The 19,604-nt window shown below is 41.6% G+C and overlaps 1 long non-coding RNA gene across 1 annotated transcript; it reads left to right on the forward strand.

Moving 5' to 3' along the window:
* The first annotated feature begins 613 nt into the window (after positions 1-613).
* Positions 614-5,186, forward strand: LOC104535981. The gene is made up of 3 exons (XR_728203.1): positions 614-719; positions 3,281-3,338; positions 4,751-5,186. It is a non-coding gene; the product is annotated as an uncharacterized LOC104535981 (long non-coding RNA).
* The last annotated feature ends 14,418 nt before the right edge of the window (positions 5,187-19,604 follow it).

Consider the following 19,604-nt stretch of genomic DNA (forward strand, 5'->3'; position numbering starts at 1 on the left):
CCAATCCCTAACGTTCTGTGATTCTGTAATCTAAGCTCCTTGTTTTCTAGCCTGTGTCATAATTTTAGGAAGGTTGTTTGACCATAAGATGAAAGATGTCTCAGGAGGTTAAGAGTGACCCTAATGGGGCTCTTCCATCTCTTGCTGCTTTGATTTGACTGGGAGTTAGTTCTGCTGCAGGCTGTGCTGAGAAACTGTGTGCATTAAGGATGCAACATTGATTTACAAACCGGGATCAAGATGCCCTGTAAATCCAGGCAGCCCTGGGTTATTTTAATACTAATGAATAACAATTATTCATTAGTATTAATGAACACTAATGAGTATGTCTCTGTTTTGCATTAATGTACAATTTGGATAGATTTCTGATGTAGTCCTATCACCTTCTGCACTTAACTGTAGCTTCTTGCTGTGCCTTGGCATTTCTTTTTAAATTGTAGTTTTAGAGTTCAAGTTCATAAGTGTTAAGTTTGGGTTCACAGTGTAAATTTGCTTTGCTCTATCAAAGACTCAGTGGACCTGCTAAGAATGGAGACGCTGTGAAGGACCTGGCATTCCCTAAAACATAAACCCAATCTGTATAAAAATAGTACAATATAATGCATTTTTTTCCACCTAGGTCTTCACCCAAGGAGGATTTGTACTATGTGGAGGTGATCTTTAAAGGACATGTGATTAACAACCTGACTGGCGTGGAGAAAGAAAACTATACTTTTAAGGTAACCACCAGACAAGGACAGAAGTGATGATAAAGAATTCAAGGTATTGAAGGGATTCAAACTCCAGACTTAATATTGCAGGGCATATGTTGAAATATTATCTTTCATATTGTGTGTCCGATTGCATGACAGGACAAGAAGTTAGGATGCTCCTTCGAGGTACTCGTCAGTCTGGCACTGGGTAGACTGGATGACCTTAGAGGTCTTTCTGAATCAAAAATCCAGGTTTATCTGTCTCTGCACTTAAACCATACAGTCAGATTATTGCAGAGCTGAATCCTCAACCATGTCTGCATGCTTTGGGATGAGGCCTGGTGTGTTCAGAAGTCACAACCCCACCTCTGTGCTAACTATGAATATTGAGCTAGAAAGCCCAGTGTTTTCAGTAAATTGCACATTAAAGCCAAAGAGTCATTGGGTGGTTCAGCTAGCTTAGAGAGTTGATGAAAAATCACCAGGGGATGCTGTTAATGAGGCACATTCCAAGCTAAATAAAACACAATGCATGTCTTTGTTTCAGGACTGGGACCTGGGAGCTATGCGTATTAAAAATTAATTTTGCCTCCGCAGTAGATTGAAAAGGCCCGCTGCAGGCAGCAACAAGTCTGAACAGCTCGGAAGACTTGTACCAGGCAGTGGCTCTAGTTTTTGAGCTGGTTTTGGCTGCTTTTTCTGCATCAGCTCCAGCCCAGGGTGTGGTGTGATGTTGTCTTTGCTTCTCAGAAGTGGCCATCACTGGAGGGAGTTTGTGGCTGCTCATTCATTTTTAACATGGCCATGAGGAGAAGGGAAGGCAAAGACTGAGCTTTGAAAGAGAACAGGGTTCAAGAAAAGCTCAGGAAAAAAAAACCCTAATAGATGCAATAATGTTTTTTATTTGATTCAGCAAATGAGTTTATTGTTTTTATAGGGCTGACATTGGTAAGTGGCATTAGTAAGCACAAGTGAGGACAGGAGAGAGCTCAGAAAGATGGGGAGGATGGAGATAAGTGGAGAAGGCTCTGAGAAATGTGTTATTTGGGCAATGGGCACACATGGGAAATGTACTTCTTCTGTAAGGTTAATGAAATCAAGCAGCTAATGACTTGGATGGAAACAGGATTTAGCCGCCTAGTGGGACTGCAGGCCAGATTTATGGAGGTATTTGTAGCTCCTAAGAAAGCAGAGAGACAAATGGATTTTACAAAGTCTGAACAAGCCAGGTGTCCTTATACATCACTTTAAGCCCAAGACCTCCTAATACCTTGATGGATCTGACCCTTGTTTTTCTCATAAAGATTTTCATTTCCAGAGTGCAAATGCTGCACAAGGGAAAGACGATGACATTGCTCTTAATTTTTCAGAGCAGATATGAGAAATAAAGAAGTGGTTTTGCCAAGGTCTCTTTGTACAATGCAAGGCTGTGCCTGTATTAGCAAGGCAGGGTCAGGGCAGGTCTCCAGCACTGCCTGGGATCACCTGGCTGATGCTCCTTGGTGCAGTTCTTTCTCCCTTGGGTGATGGCATGTCCATTCCCATTAGTGTGGGTCAGGCCACCTTCCTTTTGACATAGAATGATAGTTTCCCTGGGTGCATATAAGCCATGCTGTTCTTTGGGCCAAATAATTTCCAAGTTTACAGAAAATATTGGTATCCTATGAGTTAACAGTGTGTGGAGGACCATGTGTGTTTCTGGCCACTTGACTGATGAGTAGTGCTTCCACACAAAATGTCCTCTGAATAAGACCGTTGTCAGCCTAGGCAAAAAAATTCTAGAGCAGTTTTGGTTTAAAAGTGCCTCAGATTTTAGGGTCAACTATAGAAAAAGGGGCAAAGGGACTGCTCTACTTGTTGACAATGCAGCCAAAGCATGTGTCAGGTCAGGTATCCATGTCTCAGCTACTCTGGGAGGCTGATGATGACATTCCTCCACTTGGAAGGTGTCCATGTGAGTTCCTCAGATTTTGAGAGGCTTGCCTCAAAGCCCTATCTCTTTGCTCCTTCTTGTACTCTGTTAAAGCCAAAAATAGTATCCCACAGCAGATTTCCAGTGTTTTTATGCTCTTTCCTCAGAGGGCAAGGTACTGCCTTCCCAAAGATACCTCTGATGTGTTATACTGCATTAAGATGGGCCAGTACAAGCATTTTCTTTGCTGCACCACTTTAGGGCAACCCAACCAGCTTGCTGAAGGCTAGCTGAGGGATCTCACTGATGTAGTAGTATCTTTAAGAGAATATTATTAGGAAAAAAAATAGTGCCATAGTGCCAGATAGAATGGAGGTTTCTACATCAGCTGAAGCATGGCTTAGAAATTTTACAGTGTATTAAACTATATATTCTGGAATTGACTCAAGCCAGGGTAGAAAATTTGGGCACAAAGAGGACAGAAGAATAGTAATGAAGGCAAGACAGGAACAATGTACTTACTCCCTTCTCAGAGCAGGACTCCCCTTCAAAGATCAAATCTGAAGTGTGTGTTTCTGGAATGTGGTTGCCAACTGTGTTGTGAGCAATGCATAACCAGATCTTGTTGGGCTGCTGCGAAAATGACTGCCATTTAAGTACAAATTTCTCTTTGCAGTTCTCTGCTGCACAGACACCTGTGGTTTACCAAATTAGTCCACCATCTGGCATCCCAGGTATGAGACCTTTCTTTAAGCTGGAGCCCACTTTAATTATTATTTGATGTTCCATACTGTCTTTCTCCTTATGAGGGATTTGTCTTGCTGGGGATTAAAATGAGCACCTCCAGAATTGAATGCCGAAGCTCATGCTGAACAGGAAAACGGGTTTGCGTAAGGGGAGAGAGTCTGCAGCCCCGGGTATGAGAGGAGAGGGTGATGCACAGTGACCAGGTTATTTGATACTTAGCTTTTGCAGCCCAAATCTACCTCAGTAGAGAGATGTTGTTCAGTAGATGGACAGGTCTAATCAGTCTCAGCCCTTAAGTCATCTGACCCTATTTATTTAGTAATAGTTTTAAGAAGAATTAGCTATTAGGTGAATATATTGTAACGCATTACAGACCTTTCGGTTAGTGAGGCTTTAGGTCAGACTTCAATGTTACATGAAAAGACAGTCACTGGTTTTGGTCTGAACTGGGATATGGAAGACTTTTCCCCCTTTTTCTATGCTGTTTGTATTTGCAGGCTTCTATAGAGAAGGTGGAAATGCTTATTCGCAAAGTCAAGGTTAATCAAAACATTTTGAGGTCTCAGGGGTGCAGAGAGTTACCTGTGTGATTAGATCATGTAGATGCTCCTAAATCCAAGTCCATGCCTCATTTCTATTTGTTTTCAGATGCAGTTCAGCTCCAGATTCTCATGCCTTGGTTTAGGTTGTGTATATAGAGGTTTCTAAGTTAGCTGGATGTTTGACCTACCAATTTAGTCAATGAAGAACACAATAGTAACACTAAGTAGTAGGATGTAGAGATGTCCTGGAGCATGAAGGAGCTGCATGGAGCAGGTAGATATGACACAGCACCAGGTAGATATGACACAGGACCAAGAAGACTCCTTTGCTTCTGGAGCCATGGTGGGAAGATAGGGTGCCTCAAATGATTTAAGACACCTGTGTGCAAGCAACTGAACCAAGCAGTCACCCAGTATGGTCAAGGAAGTGTTGGGAGAGATTCAGCTGGTCATATATGTGCTGAGGTACCTCTTTAGACCCTGATCCTGTCTAGTGTACAAATGGTGTAGTTTTGGTTGTCTCATGAGGTTCTACAGTGGAATTTTGTTAGAATACGGAGTTTGGATAGTAAAAGAGTTAAAGCAAATGTCTTCTCAGTACTCATACTAGAGATCTGCTCAAAAATCGGGAATGGACATTTTTGTGGGGAACAAAGACATGCAGTTTGGGAAAAGTAATTGAAGTGCAAAGTCAGCTTGAATTATGGTAAAAGCTGAGAGTAGACACCAGTGCAGCCAGCTGAGCACCTCTCTGCAAAATTTGCAAAGACCAAGAATTTATTTTGCTCACAAAATCTGCAGATACAAATTCTCTGCTTTTAAAAGTATCTCTTCAATTTCTATTCCCATTTAAACAGGAAATTTAATAGAGATCTATGGGAAGACAATTGCTGGAAGATATGAGACCCTGGACTTCAATGTGGATTATATTGATGGGTAACTACATATAAGCATCTATCTGACCCAGTCAACCCCTGTAAACTGGTGTTTCTTCCGTCAGCCTCCTTGACAGCAATAAATTGCAACCAGTTGGCCCAGAATTGCCATTTTCTTCCTTTGTGGTTTATTGCAGCTCATGAGTTGGGCTCCAGCAAACTTTGTTAATCTAATTGCGACTGGTCCATTAAGCTAGTTGGTTTGTTTACTGGCAGCACAGTCAATCACAGCTCAGTGTGAGTTGTACTGTAATTGCGTCTGGTTGCTGTAGATTTTATTTTGGCTAGCAAATTAAAATTTAACTAATTAAAATAATGTCAGAATCTTAAAGTTAAATAAATTTTCCCTTCCATTTGCATTTTTAGAAAAACTATTAGTTTGAAGCAGATGCTCTAGTGAGCCAGAAGACAAAACAGAAGTATTTTGAGACAAAAGGATTTGTTGTTCACTGCTTTAAACCCTCTTTGGTCACTTCCTTGTTCTTCAGGAAGGCTTGATTTTTATTTGCTGCTGCTCCTATGGTTATATGCAACAGAGAAAAGCAGGTAGATTGTAAAAAACTTACTTCAGCAGCACTTTAAGCACAGTGAATCCAAAATGAACATGAACACTGACCTGCCATCTGTCATACATATTTCTATATGTATCAGAGTATTCTCAGATAATACTGAATTATTATTTCCTTGCACTCGTGTCAATGGCAGTGAAGAGGTAAGCCCAGGTGAGCATTTTAAAGATAAACTATTCGTCTATAGTTACTGTGCTGGTATTTAAAGGATCATTTCAGGAGTCAGGGAAGGTGTGTATTGTCAATAGAAATTTTAATTGCAGCAGCAGACATTTGACCACTAGATGGTTTTTACTTCTCAGGCTGTATGAAAATGTCCCTTGCTAAGTAATTAAATTCTCTGCTAGTGTGAACAAGAGTCCAGAGCAGATTCCTGCCATACCAGCTGCACCCATTTATCAGCCTTGCATTTTTGCTTGCTGGATGCACATTAGCATCCTTTGCCGGATGTTAATTATTGTTTTACCTGCCTTTAGTGGAACTGTGAAACCTTTGATCAGTGGGAAGAAAGGCTGCTCTGTCTGACTGCAGGTTGGACGTGCCTGCATGCTCCATTACCAGATCACTCATTTACAGTTTAACCTCGCTATTGCCAGAAAGGAAATGGCCTCAAAATCTTAGCATACCAGACAGGTTCACATCGTAGCTTCACATTGTAGCTTCACGTGAATAATCTGCCCATTTTTGGTGTGTTAGTAAATATGTACCAGGTGAGGACTTGGATTTGACCAGAGCAGTCTGGCACTCAGTCACACTGGCTTAGGATGTTCAGCAAAAATGTACATTTTTATGTTTCCAAGTGTGTCCTGCACCCTTTTCCACGCTTTGTATGGGATGCAAAGGTCGAGGGATGCTGCACCAAATGTGTTCCAGCACCGTTTTGTTTTTTTTCTGTTAATCCTTACAAAGAAAGGCATCTCAATATCAGCAAGCTGTATAGTAAAAGCAAACTCTTAATAAAACCTCATAAAACTACACTCCGAAGCATGGGTCATAGCTAAGTGTTTGCACTACAGGTTTTAATTGCATATTTTCCTTAATTGCTTGTTAATCCTCAAAGAATCATTGCCAACCTTTGCTTATTATTCTAATTACCATGAATATATTGCTTCTACCTGATTCTTTCTCTCCAGTGGAATTTGTCCCTTGCCATATTGGTTCTTTCACGTGTGGATATTTGAACTTGTGATTATGATTTTGGATGGTTTCTAGCAGAGGTTGTTTCTAGTGTTTTTCCTCAATGAAATAAAGAAATGACTGAGCTGTATCTCAAAGCAGTATGGTTGTATGAGCCATTGTAGGTGAAGAGATAAGAGATTAGAGTTTATTCGGTTTTCTAGGAGATTAATAAATGCTAGATACAGGTGAGGGGAAATCCTCGTCTCATTTGAAAATATTGGCTGCTGATTTTAGGAGGATCAGGATTTCATTTGTGAGACTTTGTTGTATTGTGTCTCATTTTCCCTGTTTGTTTTTTTGCCTAGGCCAGCTACCCTTGTGGCAGAAGGAGATGGATGGATCAGTGTCTGCTCTTTTGCTGACAGGAGAGCTAGGATCAGGTCAGTTCTTGACTTACTTTGGGTTTGTGTTGGTGCAAGGACTCGGCATGGCTTGTGCACCAAAAATTTTCTTGACTTTTGAAGAAGCTTTTCTGTCTTGGCTTAAAATGGAGAGGGACCATGTGGAGCAGACCAGATGAACCACATCCATTCAGCTCTTAAGACTCCAGAACAGGGTAGCCATTTCCAAACGGCTTATTGTCCCTGGTCAATGTGATGTCTTCAGTCATATAGGGAAACTAATTTGAAGAGTGGATTAGCTGATTTGGGCTCAAACAGGGCAAGGAAGGTGCTAAAAATTTCATGTAGCAGATAGGCTCCATTGCCTGGGCCCCAGCACTCTTCATTTATTGGTATTAATGTATCCTTGTCTTCTGCAAGATGCAGGAGACCCTTTAGATTGATGGCTCTTGCAGCCTGTTGAATTACAGAAAAAGACATGGACTCTGCAGCAGCATTTCTTTTATGAATGGTGCATTTCTTACAGTGCCTATGAGCCCTGGAAAAGGGAGGCTGCTTTTACAGGAAAAAAAGGGGAAAAAAGCCTGCTCCTGCAGAAGTCAGTGCTAAGGCTCCTGGGCTCCTCAGTGGGCCCTCTCATTGCACTGCAAAATTCCTCCTGGCTCCCAGGAGGGAGATTTGTCTGCAAATATGAGTTGAGGATGGGATTTGCATCATTCTATGGCTCCAGAAGGTTAATGCAATACCACCATATCTGGTTTAATTGCTACCTGTGCCTTCTTACAGATTCAAAGGAGCAAGTACAAGGGAAAACACTTTTGTCCTCCTACTCACCCTCACCATGGGCCCAGACTTGTCTCCTCAGCTTTTATTTCAAGTGGGGCTCTGAAGGTCACCAGCAGGATCAGCTTCTGGACACAAGGGTGAAGGGGCCATGCTGGAACCCTGTGTGCTGTTGGGAGGCATCCTTTTAAGCTACTGAGCTCTTGATCATCAGTGAGGAGATGGGTTGCTCCTCTCCATCTCACCTGTTTCTCTCCCTTGTTTCTAAAGGGAGCTAAGCATGACTAGCTTAGATGTATAAGCCCACATCCTGTCTCGATTAGATGATTCTCACTGTATTTTGCTCTTTTTGTTCCCATGACTCAACAAAGTAATTTGTATCTCCACAGGTACCCAATTGAGGCAGTAGATGGACTGGGGACCCTGCAGTGCCGGGTGGAAGGGAACCACATAGGTTGGTGAAAAAGGGGAAAAATCATGGGTTACCATTATTTCTATAACTCCAGAAGGTAGAGGGAGGTGTCAATCATGAGTTTCTGTTCTGTCTCCAAAGTTAGGAATGTGGCTTAGGGCTAAGTCCACAAACTTGCTTCAGGTCGAGGCTTGCCAGTCTTCAACATAGGCACTGCTGTGGTTTTTGTCCTCTGCACAGCTTTGAAGTAACTGAAGTGCAATGCTCAAGTGAAACCATGGCATGATGTGCACGTTGCTGATGGCAACAATCTGATTTGGAGTTTTTGCTCAGTTTATTACTTTTACTTTATTCTTTCTTATATGTAATGAAGCTTCCCTTTACTGATTTATTGAAGGAATAAATTGGATGCGTCCTTCTATTCACGGTCTCTCTGGTAGCTAGGAGGTTGAATCCCTTTCATTTTGCCTTGCTTCCAAGCACTCTGAAGAACCTTCTGATTTCTTTTGGAGGCTTTGAGCAACAAGCTTCCTGCTTGGGAAAGATGATCTGAGTTAATCATGTAAAACAGAAACTGATATCTAGCTTCTATGTAGACACTGATGGTACAATGCCACAGCCTGAGCTTTTAAGAGCCTTCGTGGAGCCCTTCATGTTTCTGCCATAAAACATATTGCTGTTCTGTCCTCCAGGGTCCCACAATGTTAGCTTCTCAGTGTTTAACAAAGGAAGGTGAGTAAAAGGATCTTTTTCTCTCTTTCTGTGGGTTTGCATGGGGACACAGCTGCATTTGAGTTCAGGATAAATGTATGACATTTTTACTGAACCTTGCTTCATTGTGTAGAATTGAGGTTTTGCTCTCTTGAGAAGACAACCATTAGATTTGAGAATGAAAAGGAGGAATGTTCTTCCTGAAAAACATCTCCACTTCAGAGTTTTAATACTTCAGCTTCAGCACCCAAAGCATAAGTCGTCTGTTAAGCCTAGCTGAATAAAATCTTTCTCAATTTTAACTCCTCATCCAAATAGGAAAGAATATAGCCATAAAAGGAGGTCAAAATGGGTTTTGACAGTGTCAAAACCATGCTTTACAATGGGACCATATTTCTAATAAAGAGTTTCTGCTATATACATACATTCTTTTGAATCAGGGTCTTGATATGCTGGTGAAAGGTGTGGTTCACCCTTGTAGAAATGTTCCACTGTTCCTCCTGAGAGCTCTACCAAAAGAAGGTCTAATTCAGCTTAAATGGCCACGGATCTCTCAGGAATTTTTCTTTCTTGCAGGTCAGCTGTACACAAAGGTGCTTGGCTCATCAGTGCCAAACAGGAGCTTTTCTTGTATCAAATGTATTCAGGTATTGCACCGATCCACTTCAACAGCTGTACTGTCTTTTAGCAGTCTCAGTGTGGTCTATGAAAAGATCTCTCACTGTTGCTGTTCCCAGGGATGTAATCCTGTTGTGTCATCATTTTGGATGTGCTGCTTACCTGGTATGGGCTTGACTACACAAAACTGCAGATGCAAAATTTCAGGAAGACCAGATTGATATGTTAAGGCTGGGTGTGATGCCATGGGCTGTACCCTACATCTCCAGTGAGTTAGTGTTCCTCTCAGACAGGGGTAACTTTGAACTCGATTTCGGACAGGGTAACCTAAGACAGAACAGCAGTACGGTAGGGTTTGGGAAGATGTTTTAACATTGCTCCTTTTCCTGTCAGATCAGCAGTAGACTTGAGATGTTGTATGCCCCGTTATATCCAACTGTGTGGTAAGGTTGAGATTTTAAAAATGCAGACCTTAGCATGAGATAGATCCCACATCATCTACAAGGAGGAGATGGTGTTCAACCATTCCAAGAATTGAGTTTTGGATAAATCATTGATAGTAGGTTACTGCACCATTTTTTTAAGGTACATTAACAATAATAACCTCCATGTGACATTTTTCAGTTATATTGTAGAGAGCAGACAATGAAATCCTGAGCACTTGGTCATGGGCTAATAGTGTCCAAGATTCAACATGGCCCAACAGCCAAAGTAGAAGTAGGGGACAAGGGACTGCAGAGCTCTGGGCAGCCTTTGACTTTAATCAGAGCTTGCACAAAGCTGAAAGAACACTTGGTTCACCTTCACAGGTCCCCAGCAAAGTCCTATCAAGTTTTTGCCATTAAGTTGGCAGAAATTAATATACTGAATGCACTATGGGCTGTATCTGAGAAGCTTGGTTCACGGGATAAGAAAAGCATTTTTTTTGTCTTTTTTAGAACATAGCCAATACATGTCTGCATTGTATATATTCTTTATAACAAAAGCTTGTTTCACCTAGAAATTAAAATCTCTTTGTAAAGGAGGGTAATTTAATGTAAACTTTTATTTATGAATTGAGGCACAGTAAAATGAAATAACCCTGAATGAGGTTGGTTACTGGCAGAGCACAAGCAGAAACAACATCTGCCAGATCTGTCCAGTAGGCAGTACTGCACTTGACAGCAGTCAATACTGTAAAAGTAAAGTTTAAATATCAGATAAATTAAGAAAAAAATGCAGATCTGGACAAATTCATCTTTTTATTAGTCTTTTTTCCAAGAGCTATACAAGTTCAATTGGGTGGTTAAACTAGGGCATCTGACTGCAAAGTTAGTAGATGTCATCAAAGAAAAAATAGGTTTCTAGTGTGGAAGGGTATGATTAAAAAAAATAAAAAAAATCTTAAAAATCTCATGGTCATGATGTGGACACTCAGATATTCTGCTCCCTGCATTTGTCCCTGAAGCCGAAGGGATGATTGGAAAGTGTGCTCCCATCTAAACCTACAGGCTAGATTGAGAAGAGATTCAGACAAGGTCAAAAGGATTAAAACAGTTTTAATTCGACCTTTTTTTTTTACAGGGCTCCTCAGTAATGTGGGATATACTGGTTTGCAATCTGAGCACGACAGATGCAGCTACCGCTCAGTAACAGTGCAAGCATGACAGCGTTTCTCCTGTCATGCGGCCAAGTCATCCATGTCGTTCATTCTTGCTGTAATCCCAGTGGCTGCCAAAACCCCCATGCAGGATCAGGGAGATGCCTGTTTCATTCACAGGAACCTGCTCTGGCTGGAAACAGTGAAGTGCACTGCTGGCTCTGACAGAAATAGGGCTGGGATTAACCTTTCCAGTGCTCATTTTCAGATTCCCCTTTTCCTTCCTGTGCAGAAATAGCCTCGGTGTCCCCAGCTGGTGGGAGTCTCGGAGGAGGCACTGATCTCACTGTCACAGGGGATTTCTTTGAGGAGCCGGTGCAGGTCACTGCTGCAGGTAAGAGGAGAAATGGGTTGGTTTCTTGAGTGGGTTGGTTTGTTTGGTTTTAATACAGTGGTCACGGCTCTGACTACAAAACCCAGCTAATGTTGATGAACACCAACGTGTGAGTTGTAAGACTCAGGATCAGGAAGGGCCAGTTATCCTAACTGTGGGTATGAGCCATTTTGCTTGCTTGACAGTACAGGCAAAGTATTGACCCTTCTTGGAAACAAGGTGAATTTATGCTGCAGCTGAGTGGTGTTTTCAAGTCTCACACAGCATGTTTGTCTCCTTTTCCTGCTGCCAGGTGTCCCCTGTAAAGTCAAGCACATCTCTCCAAAGCAAATCAGATGCACCACTGAGCCTGTCGGCAAGGGCAGGAGGCTTGGTCCTCCTCAGCCAGGTATGGTATTCAAGTAACTGAAGTTCAAACAAGCAAAAGCACATGGAAATGGAGGGCAGAAATCATCTCATGATGAATGCCATTAAGGAGTAGAGATCCAATGGAATCTGCTTTAGCATCAAGCCAGTTTCTCTTAGGTTTGATAGGGAGAAGGGCCACAAAATTAAGAGGGTTGGAACACCTCTGCTATGAAGAAAGGCCAGTTGGAGAGTTGTGGTTGTTCAGGCTGGAGAAGAGATGGCTCTGGGGAGATCTTTCAGCAGCCTTTCAATGCTTAAAGGGGGCTTACAAGAAAGGTGGGCACAGATTTTTTTTTTAGCAGGGCTTGTTGCAATAGGACAAGGTTTTAAACCAAAAAAGGGTACACTCAGACCTCAAATAAGGAAGAAATTCTTTGTGATGAGAGTGGTGAAACACTGGAATGTGTTGCTCAGAGAGGTGGTGGATGCCCCATCCCTGGAAATATTCAAGGTCAGATTGGCTCTGATTAGTCTGACCTTGCTGAAGATGTCCCTGCTCATTGCACATGGATTGGACTAGATGACCTTTAAATGTCCCTTCCAACCAAAAATAATCTATAGCAAGGAAAGGCAAGGTGGAGAGCTCAACCAACCTTTGGGACATGGGTGATGGTGGAAAGAAGGTCAGCCTGGTCTGTAGGGCTGTGGAAAATGAGTTGAAAAACAGTATGGATAATATTTAGAGGAAAGATAACTGGACTAGAGTGGCTGCAGAGGCTTCTGGAGACTCTGCTTATGGAGTGGAGCGTTACAATAGGAAATTGTACATAAAATAAGGCTTAGCTCATTTTGGCTGTAGGTCATTTCAGTACCTTCTCTGGAGAAAGCAGACATGTGGGCTTGGTTGGATGCTCTGCACTTTGCAGATTTTTGTACTTTCTGGTGGAGGATTTCAAGGTAGAACAAAATTGCCTGAAGTGAGATCTGTGTTCTACCTTGGACTGCAAAAACCCACACAAACAGAGTCAATTTATGATTAAAATTTTCTGTTCTGGCCTGCCTCCTTACACCACTGATTCTAGCATGTACTTTGGGATTTTTGCTGGCTGCTGCTGAGAACACTTTCATTTCTTTCTAGGAAACAGAGGGCTTCTCTTTGAAGTCTGGGATGACGCCTCAGATCTGACAGAAGCAGGTCCTGGATATCGATGTCAGTTTGTACCTAATGCCAGTTCTCCAGTAAGATTTCTGTCTGGTGCAAAGAAGTCCTTCAGGTACTCGGTGATCTTAAAAAGAGATGAAGCCATGGCAATCACCTTTAGCGATGTAAGGCGCAGCAATAACACCTGACAGCTCTTTATAGCAAAGCCGTACTGCATAGCTCCTATAAATCAAAGCAAACCCTCTGCTCCGAGGTCCTTTTGAAGCTCAAAATATGCAGTGAACTCTTTTATTTTTCCTCCTTTTGCTTTCAGTCAGTATTTCTGCTGTACCTGGCCTGGATGTGCTGAAATATCACAAAAAGACGTTGCTGCAGAGGTAGAAAGAGCTCCAGTTAGAGGTTGTCTTGAGCAGCCAGATGTGGAGGGGATCCTCAGCTGATGTTGGCAGCTGCAGTGCAGATGGAGTTAATGGAAATAAACTGATTTGCCCTTAGCTGCAAAAATATTGGTGTCTGTTGCCCCTTCAGACACAACTTTGCAAAGCTGTGCAATATGCACGAATGTTTAAATTTTTCTATTACTTAACTGTTTTTCTCAGTTGAACTTTTGTGTAGCTTTGAGCCTTTTCCTGCCTATTCAGATTGAAGGCTTTGCTTGAGAAGAAACACAAAAAAGTGACTAACAACAAAACCATACTTATTTTCTTAGAGCTGATTTTCTTTTCCTTTTTTAAAAGTTCTGTAAAGCATAAATGACATTTAACGTGAAAATGGGTAATTTTGTTCCTTTGATTTTAAAAATCACTGAGTCTGGGGTTTTTTTATAGCTTGGTCTCACTCTCATTTTCTTGTGTCATGGTTTAGACAGTTGTTCTGTCGCCTTATGACTCCTTTCCACCCAGAAAGGGGAATCTGAAAAAGGAAAGGAGACCAGTGTGTTGAAATAGAAACAGATTTAAATAATAATAATGAAAACTAGTATTAATAGCAATATTAATATCAAGCACACAAAGTGTGCTATCTGCAGGTATAATGATTGCAACAAGGTGGGTAGTAGGCCTTGGGAGCAGAATGGTGGGTGAGACCTACTAAGGGTGAGAAATGTTGAGGAAAGGGCTTCTGCATCTAGGTGGCTCAAAACTGCTGAAGTCATTGATCGCTGCATACCAGCGCTGGCCGAAAACTAAAACCAAGTGACTTATCAACTTTGTAACCACTAAATCGAGTACTAGAGTCTTTGCAGAAATGAAGCTTTCCTGAATAGAAAACTGTTTTTGTGATTCTAACCCAGCAAAAGCAGGATACCCTGTTCCTTTGTGTATGAGTGAAAGTGGAGTGTGGGGCTGGGGACGATCTGCAGCAACTTCTGTGTACTATGGATGTTCTGCTTTTGCTTAGCTCCAGGCTTCGTGGATTTTTTGTGGCTCCTCAGACCAACAATTACACCTTCTGGATTCAGGCAGATGGTCAGGCGTCTCTCTACTTAAGTTTGTCCCAGGATCCAGAACATAAGGTATTATTCTTGGCAGAGAAAAAATGCTATCTCGATAGGAAAGGATTGTAATTATGGTATCTTAAGTAGGAATTTCCCTAGTGTAAATTGGCTTATTGGCCCATATTATGAATCGGTTACAGAGTGAAAACCATATGATTATATTTGCTGTATTATAGTGGCCCTATCAGATACTCAGCTCATGAAAAACACTTGGTCCGACAACCAGAATCTCTGAATCTCTTTTCCAGAAGACCTTTTTTTAAAATAAATTCAGCACATTATCATCACTAACAATCAGTGCAAGGGGACCTGAAAGCTTTCTGTTTAGCTTCATCCACTTACTTCTTCTTTTGCCCATTGAAATTCTACCCTCTGAAAACCTTGGCCCTTCCCTTTTTAAAACTGAGTATGCTATAAATGAAGGTGACCTGTTACTCTAAGCTATTCTAATAACTCAACAGGGCTAAAAGAAACAAACTTCTCCTTATCTATATTAAAAAATAGCATTGCTAATGGTAACTTACTACATCTCAGGAGGCATTAGACATAGTTCTTTTGTTTTTGGAGAACATGAGATGTAAAACAAACTATCCATGTTATTAGGGCTAGGGTTAGCCATAAGAATGATCTTCTTTATTGTATTGACTCTGAAATCATTTTTGAGATGATGGATTTTTCCTGTATCATGGGAAGGGATGTGTCAACTATCAACCCACTGCTATCAGCACAAGCCTCTTTTTACAGAGCTGTGTTATTGGACAAAGTGTCTTTCGGGGCCGGAGTAGTGTCTCTGTAACCGATTGCTTTGGTTGGTCTGGACATAGGTGAGAATAGCTTCTCTCCCTGCTGGTAATTCAGAGTGGTCTGAGAACTGGGTGAAGAACTGGAGTGAGCATTGGCAGCCAAAATCCCAGAAATTTGAGCTAACTGCTGGCTCGAGGTACTACCTGGAAGCACTGCATCATGGAAAGGCACCCAGCAATGGGATGAGAGTTGGAGTCCAGATACATAACACGTGGCTGAATCCCCATGTGGTGAACAACTACTACATCGAGAGGCATGAAATTCGGGCTTACGCCTTGCATCTTCCAGAAGTGCAGGTTAGTGTTGCGTGCTTGGCCCTGGGAGCTGGACTGGCCCTGGTTCAGTTGACAAGGATGACAGTAAATCCTAGTTGTAAATGCCTTGACCATGCTGGACATGAAAGTGTGTTCCCACCTTGTTTTTCTCCTGCTGAGATAGTTGATGAATGATGTTGTGAGTTGAAGGTATTCATGGGTTTTGCACGCACTGATGGGGAGATAAAAGCCTTATATTTTCATTATAATCTGCTCATATGCTAAAGCATAAGCAATGCCAACTCCCCTGAGGTTTTATTGCACTCATTAACACCTCACCTTGTCAACTAAAGTTAATTAATACCAGTTTAGGGTAGTTTTTGTTCCCCCCTCCTTAGTGACAACACACTCATTAGTTGTGTTATTTGGTCAACCCAATATTGATTGATGAACTGCTCAGCAATGAAGGGAGTTTGACCTGGTGGTTAAACCTCAAAGCTGCAGGTCAGGAGCTTTGGGGACCATTTGTGGCTGTCAGCATGTCTGCACAGGTCATATATCCCTTGTGCTCCTGTTAGTCTAAGAACAGGAGCCCAAGGCTTGTGTCAGGACAGACCATGGAGGACAAGAGCCAAAGGGACTTTTGAAGGGACAGAGGCTTTTAAAGAGAAAATGCTGGCCATAAAATCCTCCTTGGTAGAAGATATCACACTTGAAGTCTGTGTGTCTCGTGCAGCTTGAATCTGTTTTCATTTATTTACTTGCTTTTTTGCCAGATGCTGACTGTGTCTGGTACAGGATGGTTCAGTATGTCCTTCAATAACACAATGCGCAGAATGATCCCCACAAATGCTACGGCTCGTCAGGTAGGCATCATTAAATGCACACAGCCAGCCCTCTACTGGGGTATAACTGATGGAGTTGTGGTACTTGACAGCAGTTAAGTGTTTGGCACAGAAGCTGATGCAAATTTTGCATAATGTAGGATTTTTGTTACTGGGAGTGTCTCACAGTGGGATTTTTTGGGAGGCTGACTCCCAGTTATTTTTTAAACATATCACAGCATTTGATCATGGCCTACCATGTCTGCAATGAAACATGTGGTGTCTTCAGGTACTGGACCCTTGCACTTCTCCTCTAAAACCAAATGTGTAGTGTATGGCTCTTGCTTAAATCAGAATCTCTGATCTGGTTGCTTCAAAATCCCATGGTCTCTTGATGCAGTAGCTGATCACTGTCAATACTACCCTGGGTGATAGCTCCATGATAGTTGACATCTATTCAACACAGAGGGTAGAGCCTGGAGGGGCATGAGATGTCCAGGCTGGGATACAACTGATGTAAGAAATCTGTATCTTTCTGAGGAGTCCACTGGACATCTAAAGGACACCACACACCACAAAGGGTATCAGACCTAGAAACTTATGTTTTGTGTTAAGGTGAATTTTGTTCTCTATCATTTGTCTACCTGCTCATTCAGAGTTGCCTTAGCACTTGTTCCTAACTAATAACAAAAATACTACAATGACTTGAAACTCTGCTGAAATGAGCCAGAATCTATTGTACTGTGACTGCTTTTTGTGTTTTTAATTATGGGGTTTTTTAGGTGCAAACAGCAATAGAGGAACTCCTTTCAATAGGATGTGAAACAGAGCCAACTTCTGCTAGAATCCTCTTCCATGACGGCTTTGAGAAAGAAGGTAGGGATCTTCTGGTACAAATAAGCAGTGTTTCATGTGAGAATTGATTTCCTTGTATGAAATAAATGTACTTTAAACTTTTAATGACAGTAAATGTACACTTTTAATGAATTTAAGCATATTTGTGTTTATCAGCTATTCATTATTTGTATTTATTCTGGTGGGGGAGTTTATAAACATTACATTAAAACCAGTATAAATGAGAGATTCTTTCTATAACACGTTGCATGACTTGGTCATATTACAACAGACTTCCAGTGAAAATTTCAACAGGTCCAACAACCATTGCACAACAACCTTACAACTTCTTCCTTTGTAGTGTTTTGTGTGTTTGATGGATTTCTGGGCTTGTGGTTTTGTGGGGTTTTTGTTTGTTTTGGGGTTTTCTGTTAGTTTTTTATTGTTGTTGTTGTCTGGGAGGGGGCTGGTTTTCTTCCATTCTGCTATCAACTTAACTTGGCAGACTTCACTTCTCTTACTGGAAGACAAGGTGAATTGTCAGTACTTTCTGATGGAAGAAATTCTGTTATGTACTAGGAACAGAAGAAATCCTAGCAGTTTTTCAATGGCATGGTTGATAAATCAATGGAACAAACATCCTAAAGGAGAATGTGGGTTCACTGTTGTTATATACATAAATTTCTGGTTTTGCCTCAGTGTTTTCTAGAAAGCAAGGGTTGATTTGGTCAAACATACCCTATCTGGCTAAAGATAATGTTATTTGCTGTGAGGTTTTATGCACAGAACAGTAATCCAGTGGTCCTCCCTGCTTTTCAGCACCCTTAATCTGGGGAATAATTGCCCTGAGAGATTCATAATTTATTTGGGCAGAGGAATAGTTTAGAATAAGTCTATCTGACAAATTTTGGATGCCTGTTTCCTGTATTTTCATGAATCTCTTGACCATACTGTTGTCTTCTGAATTATTTTCAAGTCTTTCATTCCCTCTTTTTTTAATCTGTCAGATATGAAGGACTTCATTGCCACAGGACACATTGTCAGTGGTACGGAGCCTTTCTGTGGGAGGTTCAGCATTCACAGACCAAGCCAGCTGGTGAAAACTTCGCTATCAACTCTACCAAGATATGATCTTGCTCAATACACACATGTAAGCGGCTGCTCTTGATGAGTACATTGTACTGGGGGGTGAATACTCAGCCAAATTGGTGTTATAAATTCAACTGGTTTGTTTAAACTTCTCCTAAATCCACAAAGATTCATGTCTTCGGACTATGCTTGTGGAAAAAGCAGAGCATCTTTGGTTGACTGGATGAATAGTTTGAGATCCATGAGACATGGTGGATATTGTTTAACATATCTGGCTCCTCTCTGCTTCTGGGGATGTAACCCCCGCTGAGGGAAAGAAAAAGGTTGAGATGGTGCTGGGAAAAGATGCAGGAATGACCACTTCTTGACAAAAAACCTTATTTAGAACTATGAACTGGCTAACTTTTCTGCTTATCTCCTACATCTGCTTTTAATAGATAAAGTCTCGATTTCAACCCTGTCACCCTTTTCTGCTACCGAGGGGAAGGCAAATAGTAGAGTGTTGATGAAAAGGGAGAAGTAAGGTAGAGATTGTCCTCAGAGACTCCTGTAGTCCTCCCAGACTTCTTCCACTGTTCTTCACAGATCTCTTCCAGTCCTGTTTCCCCACCTGACACCCATCCCAAACATTGTGCCTTGCAAATCTCACAAACTCCTCCAGTCTCCTTTTCTCCCTCCCAGATACTTGAAGTCTCTGTTGGTGATTCCCAGTTATGTTTTGCCCCAAAACCTCACTGAAAACTAAGGGGTCAGTTCCAGGCTGTCTGGGGACACACAGGTCACCTGGATGCTAGTGCACCATCTCCTTTAGGTATTATTCAAGGCAGTTTGACCTTAAGGGGTGGCTTTCTTGCTGACCTTGAACAATGTGTTTCCCTACTAATGTTAGAGAATATAATATCTTCTACAGAGATTCATAAATTACCTGTTTTGATTCATGAAAGTTCTTTCCCCCCCTCATTTTGCAGGTGTGCTTTGCCCATAAAGGTCATATGAGCAATATCCTTCATATCTCCGTGTCCTACACCAATGTCTCTTTACATTCAGTGAAGAGGAACATCACCTGCCTATGGGATTTCAATGAAACCAACTCTAAAAGGTATCCAGGCACTTGTTTCCAGAGATGACATTTTCCATAGTACGAAGGTATACTGGGAAAACTTGGAGAAGTGAGTTCTTATTTATACAGGATCAAATTGTTAGCTGGGGTAAGCTGGCACATCCTCTGTCCTTCAAATGCATTCCTGCAGCATGCTTCTGCTCTTTTTGAGAATTTACTAAGTATATTTGCGTGTTTATTGTCATATGCACTGTCTCACAATAGTAATCCACAGATGGAGAGTTTGTTCTGCTTCTGGTAAACACATCGGAAGGCTTCTA

This window comes from Mesitornis unicolor, unplaced genomic scaffold (genome assembly GCF_000695765.1).
Source record: "Mesitornis unicolor isolate BGI_N332 unplaced genomic scaffold, ASM69576v1 scaffold13711, whole genome shotgun sequence".
Lineage (NCBI taxonomy): Eukaryota > Metazoa > Chordata > Aves > Mesitornithiformes > Mesitornithidae > Mesitornis > Mesitornis unicolor.